Below are 17,456 nucleotides of genomic sequence, written 5' to 3' on the forward strand. Positions count from 1 at the left end.
GACTTTTGTGAAAGTCGGGTTTCATGAAACCCGACTCGACCCTAAAAAAGGCAAAGTCGCTCATCTCTAGTTACAAGCCATCAAGCAAAGGAGAACTGCTTAAGTTGTTGTACCAGGAGTGGCATAAGGTCACCCAAAAGCAGTGTGAAAGACTGGTGGAAAGCATGCCAAAACGCATGAAAGCTGTGATTAAAAATCATGGATATTCCACAAAATATTGATTTCTGAACTCTTCCTGAGTTAAAACATTAGTATTGTTATTTCTAAATGATTATGAACTTATTTTCTTATCATTATTTGAGGTGTGCAAGCACTGCTTTTTTTGTTCTTTTGACCATTTCTCATTTTCTGAAAATAAATTAAACATTTAGTGCTTGGAAATTCAAAGACAGGGTGTCAGTAGTTTATAGAATAAAAGAGCAATTTACATTTTACTCAAAAATATACCTATAAAGAGAAAAATCAGACAAACTGAAAATTTTGCAGTGGTCTCTTAATTTTTGCCAGAATCCATCTTTTCTATCCTGTCGGTTCCTGCTGTGATTTTACATTACATGGTTGCTGAATTGACGGCTTTTCTTCTAGCTATCTATGTAATATACTGTATATACATATATGCATGTGTGTGTCACTGACTGGCTGCTCCATTCCATTTCTTTGGCAGCCATACAGCTGTACCCTTTGCAGATGTGGACCAGAAATAACACGTGCTCCAGTAGATGGCAAGCGCTGCATCAAGTTGCCTCTGCTCTTCTTCCTCCACCTTAAGATCACACACAGTACAGTCCTCAATGGTGGCACCTCAATTACCCTTGTTTTCCCCCACATTATATCTCTCCAACCACCCAACTGACTTTTGGGAACCACAGACTGCTGAGTATGCAGATCTGTTCACATATTGTATGCCATGGGCATCGGAAGTGTACTCCAAAGATTCACAGACTAAAGAGGAGAAAATAATCTGCACCAATATTTTTCTTAGTTTGAGCCATGGCCAGACGAAGTTGGTTTCAAGCCTAATCCAATCCCTCATCAACAGACATTAACTAATTGGGTAAAGGTGATCCATTTGTGATGAGACTCAGATACTTGAGGCACCCATGGACTGTACTATGCTGTCAGGGCAGGAAGAAGAGAAGGGTGCCTCTCAGAGTGAGAAGTGGGAGAACAGAGAGGATGACGATGAGGTAGTAGTTCACACTTGGTGTAGACCCAGAGGCATGCAGATGAGTAGCTCAGCAGAGGAGAAGGAAGAGGAAGATGAGGAGGTTAAGTAGACATTGAGTTATGCAACCATGACAACCAATGCATCCTGACCTCCAACTCTGGCAGTGGACAGCAGCGTTCATGGATCTGCAGTTGCCCAGTTTGGGTCTTTTTTTTAGACCAGCAAAAATCACGACATAGAAGAGTAAAAAAACATAAAATAATTTCAGTACTACATGCATGAACTGGCACATGCACGATCAACATGCATAAATCTGGGAATGTCACTGTACTAAAATGCACCCCATCAACTGCATCTTCTGATTCTTCCTCTTTGCTCACCTTGGCAAGTATTGTCACACGTCCCCAGCAGCAGAACCTCCACTTGCTTACTCCTTACAGTTGGGGTGATTGAGAGCCTGTCAGCTGATACGTAAGTGGACATGCCTGCTGTTTTTGACTGATCTTACTACTAAGCACACCCCATCTTTCTCAATCCACCGTAACATCTCTGCCTGCACCTGTCTCACAGTAGCTTGTCGCGTTCACCCTACTCCACCCTGTGTCAGTACAGCAGTAAACCCTCGTTTGTGCAGTTGACACATAAAAGATTATTTCCTCCTACACATGGCAAATCTAACAGCTTGAACTTCCCCATCTTCAATCTACTAATAATTATAACCTTATTTGTATATCGTAAACATATTCCACATAGCTTTACAAGTCAGCAGTTCATATAAAACAGTCAAAAGTTACCACATTTAAGATGATCAAACAAAGCAAAAATAATGGCAAACTTTACAATCTGCAATGAGGTGGGGGTAACACAAAGTAATAATAATAATAATCTTTATTTTTTTATAGCACTAACAAATTCCGCAGTGCTTTACAGTTTGCACACATTATCATCACTGTCCCCGATGGGGCTTACAATCTAAATTCCCTATCAGTATGTCTTTGGAATGTGGGAGGAAACCCACACAAACACAAGGAGAACATAAAAACTCCTTGCAGATGTTGTCCTTGGTGGGATTTGAACCCAGGACTCCAGCGCTGCAAGGCTATCCACTGAGCCAAGAAGCTGCCCCCCGTACAGGTGCTTATTTACAATGATGGTACAACCATCTTGAGGAAGTGGGGGTAGATAAAGGTTGCATGAGCCTTTTTGGTACGGTTGAGTTTGATGGCGAATTATGTTCAGAGAAGTAGAGAATAAAGTATATATATAAAAAAGACTTTGTTTAGGGAAGGTGATAGGCCACCCTAAACAGATGTGTTTTTAGCGAGCACCTGCAATTGTCTAAGGCTGGTTTCACATTAGCGCTTTTACAGCGCGCGCACGGCCGGGGGTAGCTCCGCCCCCGATCCGGCTCTCTGCCCTATCTTTAGCATAGGGTGCGCCGATCGTGCGCAGGCCGTGCGCTAGTTGCGCTTTGACCTGCGCTGCGCACTTTTGACGGTGCGCCGTGCGTGCCAAAATCCGAAAAGTTTGATTTTGGCGCGCACGGCGCACCGTCAAAAGTGCGCAGCGCAGGTCAAAGCGCAACTAGCGCACGGCCTGCGCACGATCGGCGCACCCTATGCTAAAGATAGGGTGCGCCGATCGCAGGCGCCGCTGTCCGCTAGGAGGCGGTGCTACAAGGAAGGGGCGGTCACGCCGGGCAGAGAGCCGGCTCGGGGGCGGAGCTACCCCCGGCCGTGCGCGCGCTGAAAAAGCGCTAGTGTGAAACCGGCCTAAGTTGTGATTATTCTCCTAATTTCATGGGGGACAAAGAGTAAGAGGTGAGTTATCTAGGTAGGAGATTGAACTGAGCTGGACAAAGTCCAGATCAGGGTTGTTACCGTCTTTGTGTGTCTCAGAGTTTGAACGTTGTGAGAGGCCATGAGAAGTGGCTCGAGAATAGCTATAAGCAGGGATGCAGTTGGGGAGGTGGCGCTGTTGAAGTCTCCCAGGATAATGGTTGGCAATTCGGAGTACATGAAGTGTGGTAGTAGCACATAAAAGGAAGTGGGTGGGTGAGCCTGGGGGCCAGTATATGACTGCTACTCTGAGAGAGAGGGGATGGAGCACCCAGATGATGTGAACCTCAAAAGAAGAATGACATCCAAGCAGCATGTATTTATTTAGTTGGTTAGAAACAGGATTGTTGTTTGCAGCGAGAAGTGCAGGGTTATCGTGGAGTTAGCAATGATCAAACGACGGGATATACACATATTCCATGTGTTCTAATCTGGAGGTGGATAAGCCATACGCTCACGATTACTTTGCTGAGAACTAATTATTGTGAACAACCTGCAGCCTCCTCGGATGATCGTCACCAAATAATATCATTGTCTGGATGATAGGGGCCAGCTGAGAGATATTCGCTTCGCTTGTTTCTGCATAACTCAAGGCCTGTGATCGCTGTGATTATTACAAGGTCACTCCAAACTGTTGGCCACGGAAATGCAGCTTTTCCACCTTGTGGATACAGTCAGTTTCCGAAAACTGATTGCCATCGCAGTCCCCCAGTACCAGTTGACAAGTCACCATTACTTTTCTAAGAAAGATCTGCCTGCGCTACAGCAGCAAGTCGCAGACAACATCACCCATTCCCTATAAAATTCTTTGTCTGCCGGGGTGCATTTCAACACTGACACCTTTGTCAGAGACACCACACTACACTCGCTCACTGAGCCAGTGCGCGTGTCCTGAGTACAGAAACAGTGCTAAAAGATACGTGTGGAGCAGGGCAGCAGAGGTGACAATGCATGCTTCAAGCTATGGGTGTCAGGAACCTGTCAGCGCCGGAAAGTAAAGATGCACAGGACCTGCAGATGCTGAAGTTAGCAAGCTAGCACAGGACCTAGGTCACGTGACTGCAAGGGGGCGGGGCTTAGCATCCTGCTTTCAGGGATGACAGGACACCATACAACAACTCAGAGTCAGGCAAAACGGAGGTCACACAGTCCGGGCGAACGAGGCACAGGAGGGACAAACAGACGGGTGGTCAGACAAAGCCAAAGGTCATACACAAGAGGGTGACATGGTACCAAGGGGTCAGGCAGAGAGAAGTCGCGTCACAAGCAGAGAGTCATACACAAGAGGTAGCGCAGTAAAAGAGGGACAGGCAGAACTCGAAACAGGGACAGAACCAGATTAAAAAAACAAATAAGCAAGCAAGATATCAGGCACAAGGCACACGTACGCACAAGGTTAACTAACTCACCCGATGGCAGGAGTATAACTGACACTGGGCCTAGGTCCAGTGAGCATTAAATAGCCGTCCTCTGCCGGAGAGAGGCAGAACAATTAACCCCCAGTCTGATCAGGAGGGGTCAAAGCGAAACCCAGTCCAGGATCATGACACCTTTATGAGCAAGCATAGACAGGGGAGTTACATCTCAATGACTGGGCATTGGGTGACTCTGAAGGCTGTGGGGGTAGTCGAGGAAGAGACTGAATCAAAAGTATTTCAATCCCCAAGGCTTGCAGTTGCAGGGCACTTAAGGATGGAAAACTAAACCACTGCACACAATAAGATGGATAACTAAACTACTAGACAACAGGGGTTGGAGAACTAAACTACTAAACAGCTAGGGTTCGAGAACTAAACCACTACACACTATAAGATGGAGAACTAAACTAGTAGACAACAGGGGTTGGAGAACTAAATTACTAAACACCAAGGGTAGGATAGCTAAATCACTACACACCAAGGGTTGGAAAACTAAACCATGAGACAACAGGAGTTGGGAAACTAAACTACTAGACAACAGGGGTTGGAGAACTAAACTACTGAACACCTAGGATTGGAGAACTAAACCACTACAAACCAAAGGATAGTGAACTTAAACACTAGACACCAAGGTGTCACTAGACAGCAAGTCTTGGAATCCCTAAGTCTTGCGGAACAAACCTCTGTATCTAAGGCTTCCTCCACTGCTTCTGCCTTCCCCACCTCCTTTAGGGCCTCCACTTGTGCCCTTAATCTCCCCCTCAATGAGACACACATTCTAATAGTGCAGAGAGAATCCCTTCCAACTCGGTACTCTGCAGCCAGGGCTCACTGCAATCAGTGTTTAAAGTAATATGCCTTGGAGATCGCAGTCACATATTTCAATAGTTGTGGACAGCTGTTCAGGCCAAGTTTGAGCAATGGCTGTCTCCACTGAACCTGTAGTCAAGGAAGGCCTTGTGCGATAACAATGCAAACCTGGTGGCAGCCCTATGCCGGGGCAACCTCGCACTCGTTCCTTGCATGGCTCATGTAGTCAACCTAGTGGTACAGCAATTTTTATGCCACTATTCCAGCCTGGATGCGCTGCTTCAGAAAGCACAGTTGCTGTGTGCTCATTTCTGCCTTCCACACCCCGTGTGTCTGTAAGGGAGTGGTAACTCCCCCCAGTTGTACCCTCTCATCCTTCCGTGTGACCACTGTGCCTTTTATGTAAATAAGTTATAACACTTCTCTATGTCTCATCTGATGAATTTGGTAATATGTGTAATAATGTAGAATGTCTATGTATAGTCATGTGTTTTATGCCTTGATGTTATCTTCCTGTGTCTGCCATGAATAACTGTGGTGCTGTGCTTGTAATGCACATACTAGAGGCAGGGACAGAATTAGTTAATTAAGGGGCTGAACTTGCAGCCTGGAGGTAAGAAGAAGCTACTGCTTCCCAGTGAGAGAGACCAGGAACTTCAACCAGGGCAGATGTGTGCTACTGAAGGGGCATTGCCAGACTCCTGGATGGGAGAGATCTGTGGCCCCAGATCAAGGAGTTATACAGACTGAAGGTTTACAACACAGGCCCCCAGTATTTGGGAAAGGCCTTCGCTGCAGGGGTCTCAGGCACCCAGATGCCAGCGATTGGACGACTGCGAATCTCGGCCACTGTGGACGTTGTGAGTACTGCCGCAGCAAGTGTCAGGGATAGAGCAGGAAGCCAGTGTTGAAATTGTCTTTTTGTCCATCTTTCATCGTTGTTCATTAAAAGTTACTTTTCCCTGTTGGAGTTCAGCTGCTTTCCGGACCTTTATTTGCCTGGACTGCTGTGACCAGTGGAAGAGAAGGTAACCTGTGGGGAAAAGCTGTGTTAGCCCCATCTATCTATGTGCAAGGGACTGGGGGTGCTCGCTGATCGTTTGCTCAGTGGACTCTGTCTATGTACTGGGCCTTTAAATAGCCTGGTCACAAATACCCCCCGGTTCCCCCTTGTTATATGTCATCAACTTTCATCACTACAGAGGTCTTTCGGGCTACTGTTTAAGTGGCAGATATGCGCTGGGCCGACACGCTGAAATTCAATTCTGCACACGTTGCAGAGACTGTATGCAGAGAAGTATGACATTTTCCACAGCCTGGCCCAACGCAGTGCGAACATGTAGCAAATCACGCTTGCGAAGTGGGCACAGATGAAGGACCTCTACATCATTTTGCAGTTTCAAAATGGCTACTAAGATGGTTAGCACTAGTGATGAGCGAATACATCCGGCACTATTCATTACTCACACGAATAGTACAGTATTCGGGCTATTCGTAAATAGCTATTCACTTCAGTATATTCGAGTGACCCGCCCAGCATGTTTGGTGCTTTACTTGCAGCCAATGAACATGCTTCTCAATCACAATAATGCTAGCGCCATCTTTGGTGTGACATTACTGTGATTGGCTGGCTTTGCAGCATCATAGGGGATATTGAATCCCTTTCTATACTGGGCTGTAAACATAAGTAAAAACAAGAATACACCTGCGCTAGGACTGAAGCCAGCTAGTACATATACAGTAAAAAGGTGTGCAGGTAGGTGTATTTATGTACTAGATGAGCGTTAACAACAAGCCTGATTTAGTGAGGAGAGATCGCTGTAACATGTCACACATGCAGTTTTTAATGGAGTGATGTGACAAACAATTACAATATAATAAGACGGTGCTAACAATAAAATGCGCGGGGACTTACTTGTACCCAAATGAATAGCAGAATGTGCATAGTAGGTCTAGGAATCCTGCGATATGCCCTCTCCAGTCTCCATACAGCAGGATCAGAGATAAGCAAATGTCACTATTTACCAGTAATTTCCCTGTGTCTGCTGCTGGCATGTGTCATAAAGGCATATTTATCTAGCAGTTGTGCGACTGGCGCAAAGCCTGTGGAGATGCGCAAACATCACTATTTACCGTATATATTTATACCCCATATGCTGCTCCATAAAGGTTATGGCCCCATAAGATGTTCCATAGATTATGCTCCATATGCTGCCCCATAAGATGCTCCATAGATTATGCCCTATAAGATCCTCCATAAGATGCTCCATAGATTATGCCCCATAAGATGCTCCATAGATTATGCCCCCATACTACGCTGCCGCTGCTGCTGCAAATAGAAAAAGGACATACTCACCTCTCCATCGCTGGGGGCAAGGTGCCGGGGCTCTGAGCAGGCGGGGACAGGTGCCGGTGTCGCCGCTGTCTCACGGCCCCGGCACCTGCGATATTCACCTGTCCCTGCTCCAACGCTGCATGCTGCACTGTCTGTTCCGGGTCTTCTGTCAGTGACTATTCATGCAGAGGGCGCGGTGCGCACTAACTACGTCACCGTGCCCTCTGACCTGAACATCACAGCCAGAGGACACGGAGGACAGAGTAGCGTGCAGCGATGGACCGGGGACAGGTGAATATTGCATATACTTACCCCCTCCTGGTGCGGTCTCTGCAGCCCCGCTTCTCCCGCATATTCTTGACTTTAATGAGTGGTACAACGTGACCACTGAAGGAAGGAGCCTGAGACCGAGAGAAGCAGAGGGCTGCAGAGTCCGCGCCAGGGGGGTAAGTATGATCTGACACCCCCGCAAATGACTCGCATATAAGCCGAGAGGGTGACTTTCAGCCCCAAAAAATGGGCTGAAAAACTTGGCTGATATGCGAGTATACAGTTGTGGCCAAAAGTATTGACACCCCTGCAATTCTGTCAGATAATACTCAGTTTCTTCCTGAAAATGATTGCAAACACAAATTCTATTCTATTATCTTCATTTAATTTTTCTTAAATGAAAAAACACAAAAGAGAATGAAGCAAAAGGCAAAACATTGATCATTTCACACAAAACTCCAAAAATGGGCCAGACAAAAGTATTGGCACCCTCAGCCTAATACTTGGTTGCACAACCTTTAGCCAAAATAACTGCGACCAACCACTTCCGGTAACCATCAATGAGTTTCTTACAATGCTCTGCTGGAATTTTAGACCATTCCTCTTTGGCAAACTGCTCCAGGTCCCTGATATTTGAAGGGTGCCTTCTCCAAACTGCTATTTTTAGATCTCTCCACAGGTGTTCTATGGGACTCAGGTCTGGACTCATTACTGGCCACTTTAGAAGTCTCCAGTGCTTTCTCTCAAACCATTTTCCAATGCTTTTTGGAGTGTGTTTTGGGTCATTGTCCTGCTGGAAGACCCATGACCTCTGAGGGAGACCCAGCTTTCTCACACTGGGCCCTACATTATGCTGCAAAATTTGTTGGTAGTCTTCAGACTTCATAATGCCATGCACACGGTCAAGCAGTCCAGTGCCAGAGGCAGCAAAGCAACCCCAAAACATCACGGAACCTCCTCTATGTTTGACTGTAGGTTCCGTGTTTTTTTCTTTGAATGCCTCTTTTTTCTCCTGTACACTCTATGTTGATGCCTTTGCCCAAAAAGCACCTACTTTTGTCTCATTTGACCAGAGAACATTCTTCCAAAACGTTTTAGGCTTTTTCAGGTAAGTTTTGGCAAACTCCAGCCTGGCTTTTTTATGTCTCGAGGTAAGAAGTGGAGTCTTCCTGGGTCTCCTACCATACAGTCCCTTTTCATTCAGATGCCGGCGGATAGTACGGGTTGACACTGTTGTACCCTCGGACTGCAGGGCAGCTTGAACTTGTTTGGATGTTAGTCGAGGTTCTTTATCCAACATCCGCACAATCTTGCGTTGAAATCTCTTGTCAATTTTTCTTTTCCGTCCACATCTAGGGAGGTTAGCCACAGTGCCATGGGCTTTAACCTTCTTGATGACACTGCGCACGGTAGACACAGGAACATTCAGGTCTTTGGAGATGGACTTGTAGCCTTGAGATTACTCATGCTTCCTCACAATTTGGTTTCTCAAGTCCTCAGACAGTTCTTTGGTCTTCTTTCTTTTCTCCATGCTCAATGTGGTACACACAAGGACACAGGACAGAGGTTGAGTCAACTTTAATCCATGTCAACTGGCTGCAAGTGTGATTTAGTTATTGCCAACACCTGCTAGGTGCCACAGGTAAGTTACAGGTGCTGTTAATTACACAAATTAGAGAAGCATCACATGATTTTTCGAACAGTGCCAATACTTTTGTCCACCCTCTTTTTTATGTTTGGTGTGGAATTATATCCAATTTGGCTTTAGGACAATTCTTTTTGTGTTTTTTCATTTAAGACAAATTAAATGAAGATAATAATACCAAAGAATTTGTGTTTGCAATCATTTTCAGGAAGAAACTGAGTATTATCTGACAAAATTGCAGGGGTGTCAATAATTTTGGCCACAACTGTATACATTACCAATAATTTACCTGTATCAGATTTTTCAACAGAAAAAACTATTTTTTTTAATGTGTGTGAGGGTTGCAGACAGCTTCATATCACTGCCACAAAATTACAACGTGGGATACGGCGGCCTGTATCACATTTAGCAGCAGAAAAAAATATTTTCTTTATGTACATGAGCTAAGCACACTGTGGAATTTCACTGCCACTAAGGCTAATTTCACACTAGCGCATTTTACAGACAGCGCACGGCGCCGCTAAGCCCCGCCCCTGACCGCCCCGTCCGGTCATCTCCTCCTATTATCGCACACGGCTGCATGCGATCTGCGCACCCTATCTTAAGCATAGGGTGCACAGACTGTGCGCTGGCCGTGCGCTAGTAGGATTTTTGCGTGCGCTGCACACTTTTGAAGGTGCGCTGAGCGCACCAAAATACATCATGGTGCATTCGGCGCACACCGGCGCACCTTCAAAAGTGCGCAGCGCACGCAAAAATCGAAGCATACACCAGTATACACTGTAGGGGTATTTTTCAATCTTCATATATATTTCAGTCTCAGTAGACAGTCCAGACTCTCCGCAAGAGGAAACGAGATGGATACAAGTACAGACGGAAAGTCGACTGATTGCAGAAATTTTGGAATTACTAATCACGGTAAAAACTCCCGGGAGAATTCTCAGAGGTGATGCTGACCCTCAATTACTTTGTCTGTGGAGACAGCGAAAACAGTTCTTGTGAAGAAAGGTTTGCTGTATCGCAGTACCGTGGAACCGATCACCGTTACTCATCTCCATCAAATTGTGATCACAGGGACAGATGTAGACATTGTCTTCACTGCCTATCATGATCTGTCAGGTAACTTTGGAGTGCAAAAGACACAAGCCACAGGCCGTAGGCGATGCTATTGGATTGGCATGAGAGAACACATTTAAAAATGTGGACAGGAATGTCACACGTCTGTGAGTCGGATAACCGTGAAAGCTGATGATAAACCACCACTGCATCTCACTGTGAGTCGACGTCCATAACAAATGGAAGCCATTGATCATCTGAAGATAGAGCCCAGCAGGACAGGGCATAGCTACGTCTTAACCATCATCTATCATTTCACCAAATTTGTATTGGCAGTCCCAGTGAAGTATTTAACAGGCCAGACTACATAGTGGTGGAGCAAGGAGAGGTAAGTATTGCAAGTGCTGGTGCCCAGAGCAAGTAGGAGGGGCCCACTCGTCGTCGGCGGTACTGGCACAGGGCCCCTCATAGTATGCCGGTGTGTCTGACGGCGGGTGTGCACCCCCACCATCAGAGACACTTGAATCTACTATGAGGGACCTTGTACCAGTGCCGTTGCCAAAGAGTGTGCCCACCCACCTGTCCAGGGCAACGGCACTCGCACGAGTGCGTGCGCCAGGTGGTGACACCGGCCCTGTGGGGGGAGGCAGCCCAATTAGGGAGGTGGAAAAAATGGCATATGTTGAGGTTGGACATTCAGCAGCTGCAAATGGAGTAATTGGAGAAGTCCGCGGAAGAGGAGGACAAATGCAAGCCATTTTTCTGGCAACCTACGTGTCAGCAGGGGAGGGTGGGACAAAATCCTTTGAAACCCATGCATGGTTCATTTTAATGAAGGTTAGATCATCAACATTTTGGGTCGATAGACGGGTCCTTTTTTCTGTCAGGATTGATCCAGCAGCACTGAAGACTTGTTCAGATAACACACTAGCAGCAGGGCAAGCGAGCTCCTGTAAGGCATATTGTGCCAATTCAGGCCATGTGTCAAGTTTACTGGCCCAATAGTCAAAGGGGAATGACTGGTGAGGGAGAACATCGATATGGGAGGAGAAGTAGTTTGTTACCATAGTTGACAACTGCTGTCTCCTGTCACTTTCGATCAATGCAGTATTACCAGTCATGTGAGCGGTACTTGAAAATTCAGTCCACAACATTGTCATGAAACCCCTGTGTCCAACGCCACTTCGGCTTTGTGCACCACAAACACCTCTTCCATGCTGCCCCCTACGGCACGTTGGAAAAACATCACCGCCGCTGTGTGCTGGGAATGCCTCAAACAAACGGTTTACCAGAGTTGCTTGTTTGTTAGCCAATATTGGTTCTAGGTTCTCCTGTGGCATGATGTTTTGGAATTTGTCTTTATAGCGTGGATCCAGGATGCTGGCCAACCAGTAGTCGTCATCGTTCATCTTTCTGGCAATGCAGGGGTCCCTTTTTAGGATCTGCAAGGCATAATCAGACATGTGGGCCAATGTTCCAGGTGTCAATGATACGCTGTGAGTGCTGGGTGGAGGAGCACTTTCTGGCAAATCCACATCCCTCCTGTCACGCACAAGCCCTGTACCTGACCTTGCCACGCCAACATTTTTCTTGCCCCCTGAGAAGCATCCTCCTCCCCAAAATAATCATCCCCATCATCCTCCTCCTCTTCCTCTTCTTCCTCCACCTTGTCCACGAGACTTCCCTGAGCAGACAATGGCTGACTGTCATCAAGGCTTCCCTTCTCCTCTTCCTCCTTGGCTGCAGACACCTGCTCCTTAATGTGTGTCAAAGTTTGCATGAGCAGACACATAAGTGGGATGCTCACGCTTATGATGGCATCGTCTGCGCTTACCAGCCATGTGCATTCCTCAAAACAGTGAAGGACATTACAGAGGTCTTTCAGCTTAGACCACTGCACACCAGACAACTCCATGTCTGTCTGCAAACTGCCGGCCCGTGTATCCTCCCACAAATGAATTACAGCCTGCCTCTGTTCGCACAGCCTCTGAACCATGTGCAGGGTGGAGTTCCACCTTTTTTGCAACGTCGATAATTGGGCGACTGGAGTGTACGGGCGACTGGCGGATGTGCAAGCACAGTCTTCGCACCTTATGGAGCAGGGGTGTTAACTCCGGATAATTATTGAGGAAGCACTGCACCACCAGGTTCAAGGTGTGAGCCAGGCAAGGTATGTGTCTGAGTTTTGAAAGGGCTATGGCTGCCACAAATTTCCGGCCGTTATCGCTAACTACCTTGCCTGCCTCAAGATGTAGACAGCCCAGCCATGACTCAGTTTGTCGCTACAAGTAGTCGGCCAGTACCTCCGCGGTGTGTCTGTTGTCGCCCAAACACATCATCTTCAACACAGCCTGCTGATGCTTACCACTAGCTGTTCGATAGTGGGACACCTCATGTGCAACACTGGCAGCTGCAGATGGAGTGCTCGTGCGACTGCGCTCTGTGGACGAGCTTTTGCTTCTGGAGGAGGAGGAGGAGGGTCAAACGCCTACAGCCAACTGTTTCTTATACTGTGGGCTAGGCAGCACTGTCCCACCACCGCTGTCCCCTGTGGACCGTGCATCCACCACATTAACCCAGTGTGCAGTGATGGACACATAACGGCCCTGGCCATGCCTACTGGACCATGCATCTGTTGTGAGGTGCACCTTTCCACTCATTGATTGCTTGAGTGCATGGACAATGCGGTCTTTCACATGCATGTGGAGGGCTGGGATGGCTTTTTGTGAAAAGAAGTGCCGACTGGGTAGGTCATAGCGTGGTACTGCATAGGCCATGAGCTCGTGGAAAGCTTTGCTTTCAACCAACCGGTAGGGCATCATCTCTAACGAGATTAGTTTGGCAATGTGGGCGTTCAAAGCCAGTGTATGCGGATGAGAGGATGAGCACTTTCTTGTCCTACTCAGAGTCTCTGGTAGGGTGAGCTGGACTTGAGAGCTGCATATGGTGGAACTAGCGGTGGACATGGCGGACTGAGAGAGGGTTGGTGATGGTGTTGGTGGTGTTGCTGATGGCCTAGATTCAGTCTTTCGCAGCAATAACATTGTGATTCCATGACTGCATTGCCCTTGCGACGACACCTCGACATTTGCTGCTGGTGGTGTGCTAACCGGTGGGCTTACAGTGGGGGGAAGCGATGTAGCCTTGCTGACTACCTTCATTCGGAGCAGGTGCACATGTGGTACGTGAGGTTTGGTAGTCCGTCCACGCTTGCAAGTGCATGGTGGTTAAATATCTAAGCATGCAACTGGTATTCAAATTTCTCAGATTTTTCCCTCGGCTAAAGGTCTTTGGGCACTTCTTACAGATAACTTTTGCCTGATCATTAGGATTTTGTTCAAAAAAGTGCCACACTGCACTCTTCCTACTATGGAAGACATTTTGAGACCTTGCACGCTGTGCTAATTTGACCGTCTGGCCAAGCTGTCCTGCAACTCTTTTGGTTTTTGTAACACATTTTTGGACTGCTACGGTCCAGCCAGATAACAGCTGTTGCGATGTCGTTGCCTGCTGCGGATACTCCTCCTCTTCTGAGCTATTGGCAGCGGCACCCTCTTCCCCAATGGATGCCAATCTGGGTCAACAACTGGGTCATCCATCACCTCCTCTTCAATTTCATGTGCACCTTCCTCTGTGTTACCGTGTAAGGTTGGTGTAGTATGCAGGAAGGGGCACCTGAGTTTCATTAGGGTCTGATTCTGCCTCAGTACACTGCAAGGATAATGTAGTGCTCTGAGTAGTGTTGAGCTTTCCGATACCGCAAGTATCGGGTATCGGCCGATATTAGCTGTATCGGAATTCCGATACTGACTTCCGATACTTTTTTCGTATCGGATACCGGAATCGGAAGTTCCCATAAAGCTATCAGCCTGCTCGATTTGATTCAGCCAATGGGAATCCTCAGAAGTGTGGGCACATCCTGTTAGGCATGTTAACTATTGGCATGGCTGTGATTGGCTGCTGAAATGACGTCATCATGATGCGCGGTCTGTGCGCATCATGATGCGCTGTCTGTGCCGACTGCGGGGGGTCTGTGCCGACTGTCGGGGGTCTGTACGGGCCTGCCGGGTGCCTGTGCCGGCTGCCGGTGGTCTGTGCGGGCCTCTCGGGGGTCTGTGCCGACTGCCGGGTGCCTGTGCCGGCTGCCGGTGGTCTGTGCTGGCCTCTCGGGGGTCTGTGCCGACTGCCGGGTGCCTGTGCCGGCTGCCGGTGGTCTGTGCGGGCCTGCCGGGGGTCTTGTGTGTGTGCAGGCATCGTCCGATGGGACTACAAGTCCTATCAGGCGATGCCTGCTACACTGACGGTGATTGACACATTAACCAATGATGGGACAGTAGTAGTCCCATCATCCGGCTAATGTGTTGAATGTAGAAAAAAAAAACATACTACATACATACTACATACATACTACATATATACATACTACATACATACTACATACATACTACATACATGCTACATACATGCTACATATATACATACTACATACATACTACATACATACTACATACATGATACATACATACTACATATACATACTACATATATACTACATACATACTACATACATGCTACATACATGCTACATACATACTACATACAAACATACATACTACATACATACAACATGCATACATACTACATACATATATACTACATTCATACAACATACATATATACTACATACATACTACATACATACTACATACATGCTACATACATACTACATATATACATACTACATACATACTACATTCATACAGCATACATACATACTACATACATACTATATACATACTACATACATGCTACATACATGCTACATATATACATACTATATACATACTACATACATACTACATATATACATACTACTTACATACTACATACATACTACATTCATACAGCATACATACATACTACATACATACTATATACATACTACATACATACTACATACATGCTACATATATACACACTACATACATACTACATACATGCTACATACATACTACATACATACAACATGCTACAGACGTACAACATACATACTACATACTGCATACATACAACATACATACATTCATACAATACATACATACTACATACAATACATTCATACATTCATACAATACATGCATAGACATACAGTACATACAACATAGAGTACATACTCACCAATACTTGTCACATTGTTCCCCGAAGCCAGTGTCATCTAAGGAAAAATATGAAAATAACAAACAAGCCATATACTCCCTGATCCGCAGAAATCCACACGTGTCCCATGCCGATCTCCCGTGGAGAGCAGCAGCATCAGCTGATGCGACCGCTCTCTAGGGGCTCAAGGAATCCAGTGTTGGGAGGTAGGTATCCTTCCGCACTGTATTCCTCCGCCTCTGTAAAAAAATAGTCCCTAGTCTCACTTTTGGCATTGCTGTGTAAAAAAGTTCCCATGCAGCATTTGCCATAAAGTGAGACCAGCGACTATTTTTTTACAGTGGCGGAGGAATACAGTGCGGAAGGATACCTATCTCCCGACACTCGATTCCTGAGCCCCGTAGAGGGCGGTCGCATCAGCTAATGCTGCTGCTCTCCACGGAAGATCGGCGTGGGACACTCACTCGAGGATTTCTGCGGATCAGGGAGTATTTGGTGGTTTGTTATTTTCATATTTTTCCTTAGATGACACTGGCTTCGGGGATCAAAGTGACAAGTAATGGTGAGTATGTAATCTATGTTATATGTACTGTATGTCTATGTATGTATTGTATGAATGTATTGTATGTAGTATGTATGTTGTATGTCTGTAGCATGTTGTATGTATGTAGTATATATGTATGTTGTATGAATGTAGTATATATGTAGTATGTATGTAGTATGTATATATGTAGTATGTATGTAGTATGTATGTAGTATGTATATATGTACTGTAGTATGTATGTAGTATGTATATATGCAGTATGTATGTATGTAGCATGTATATATGTACTGTAGTATGTATGTAGTATGTATATATGTAGTATGTATGTAGTATGTATATATGTAGTATGTATGTAGTATGCATGTAGTATGTATATATGTAGTATGTATGTAGTATGTATATATTTAGTATGTATGTAGTATGTATGTAGTATGTATATATGTAGCATGTATGTACTATGTATGTAGTATGTATATTAGGGTGATGACAATTTTAAAAATTTTGCAAAACGAAAATGAAACCCCTTACATTGGAGGAACAATTGCATTCAAATGACATTAGTATCATCAAATTTGTAAAATATTCAAAAAAGTTCCCCCTCTTTTTCAAAAGATTTTTCGTCTTTTAATTTTAATCTTTAAAGAAAATATCTTTCTAAATTGTAACAAAAAGTGGTATTTTATTCACATCTAGAACATTCTGGAATATTTTAAAATATTTTGGAACTTAGTATTATCTTTTCATTTTCAGAGCAAAGCTTCAAGTTTTACGATCAAGAAGTGCATTCAGAAAATGTCTTCTAGAAATTCCAGCAACAGTGTAAAATAGAGTTGAGCGAAACGGATTGAAAAATTTCAAAAGTCCCCGACTTTTGGCAAAGTCGGGTTTCATGAAACGAAACCCGACCCTAGGATGAGGTCGGCCACGAGGTCGGCGACTTACGCGCCAAAGTCGCGTTTCAAAAGTTTGTTTTGCGCTCTTTTTCATCCAATCAGGATCCACAGACACTGTGGGCAACATGATGACATAGGCAGGGGTCACCACCATCTTTCAGAAGGGCATGCAAGTGATTGGCTTGCTTTGGTGGGCATCACAGGGGGTATAAAAGGGCGTGCACGCCGACCGCCATCTTACTTCTGCCGATCTTAGCATAGGGAGAGGTTGCTGCTGATGATTCTGTAGGGAGAGCGTTAGGCAGGGAAAAAGAAAAAAAAC

The 17,456-nt window shown here is 45.7% G+C and overlaps 1 protein-coding gene across 6 annotated transcripts in view; it reads right to left on the reverse strand.

The window, feature by feature from the left end:
• LOC141086571 (NXPE family member 2-like) overlaps positions 1 to 17,456 on the reverse strand; it is a 724,795-nt gene that overhangs the window by 556,044 nt on the left and 151,295 nt on the right. The window contains exon 1 of one of the 6 annotated variants that reach the window (XM_073572722.1): positions 1,549 to 2,505. The exons of the other annotated variants lie outside the window; for them this stretch is intronic. The gene's annotated coding sequence lies outside the window, so the exon portion shown is untranslated. Of the gene's footprint in view, positions 1 to 1,548; positions 2,506 to 17,456 lie in introns of those variants that run through there. 6 annotated transcript variants of the gene reach the window in all.

This window comes from Dendrobates tinctorius, unplaced genomic scaffold (genome assembly GCF_039654945.1).
Source record: "Dendrobates tinctorius isolate UK_male_01 unplaced genomic scaffold, ASM3965494v1 ptg000032l, whole genome shotgun sequence".
Taxonomy (NCBI): Eukaryota; Metazoa; Chordata; class Amphibia; order Anura; family Dendrobatidae; genus Dendrobates; species Dendrobates tinctorius.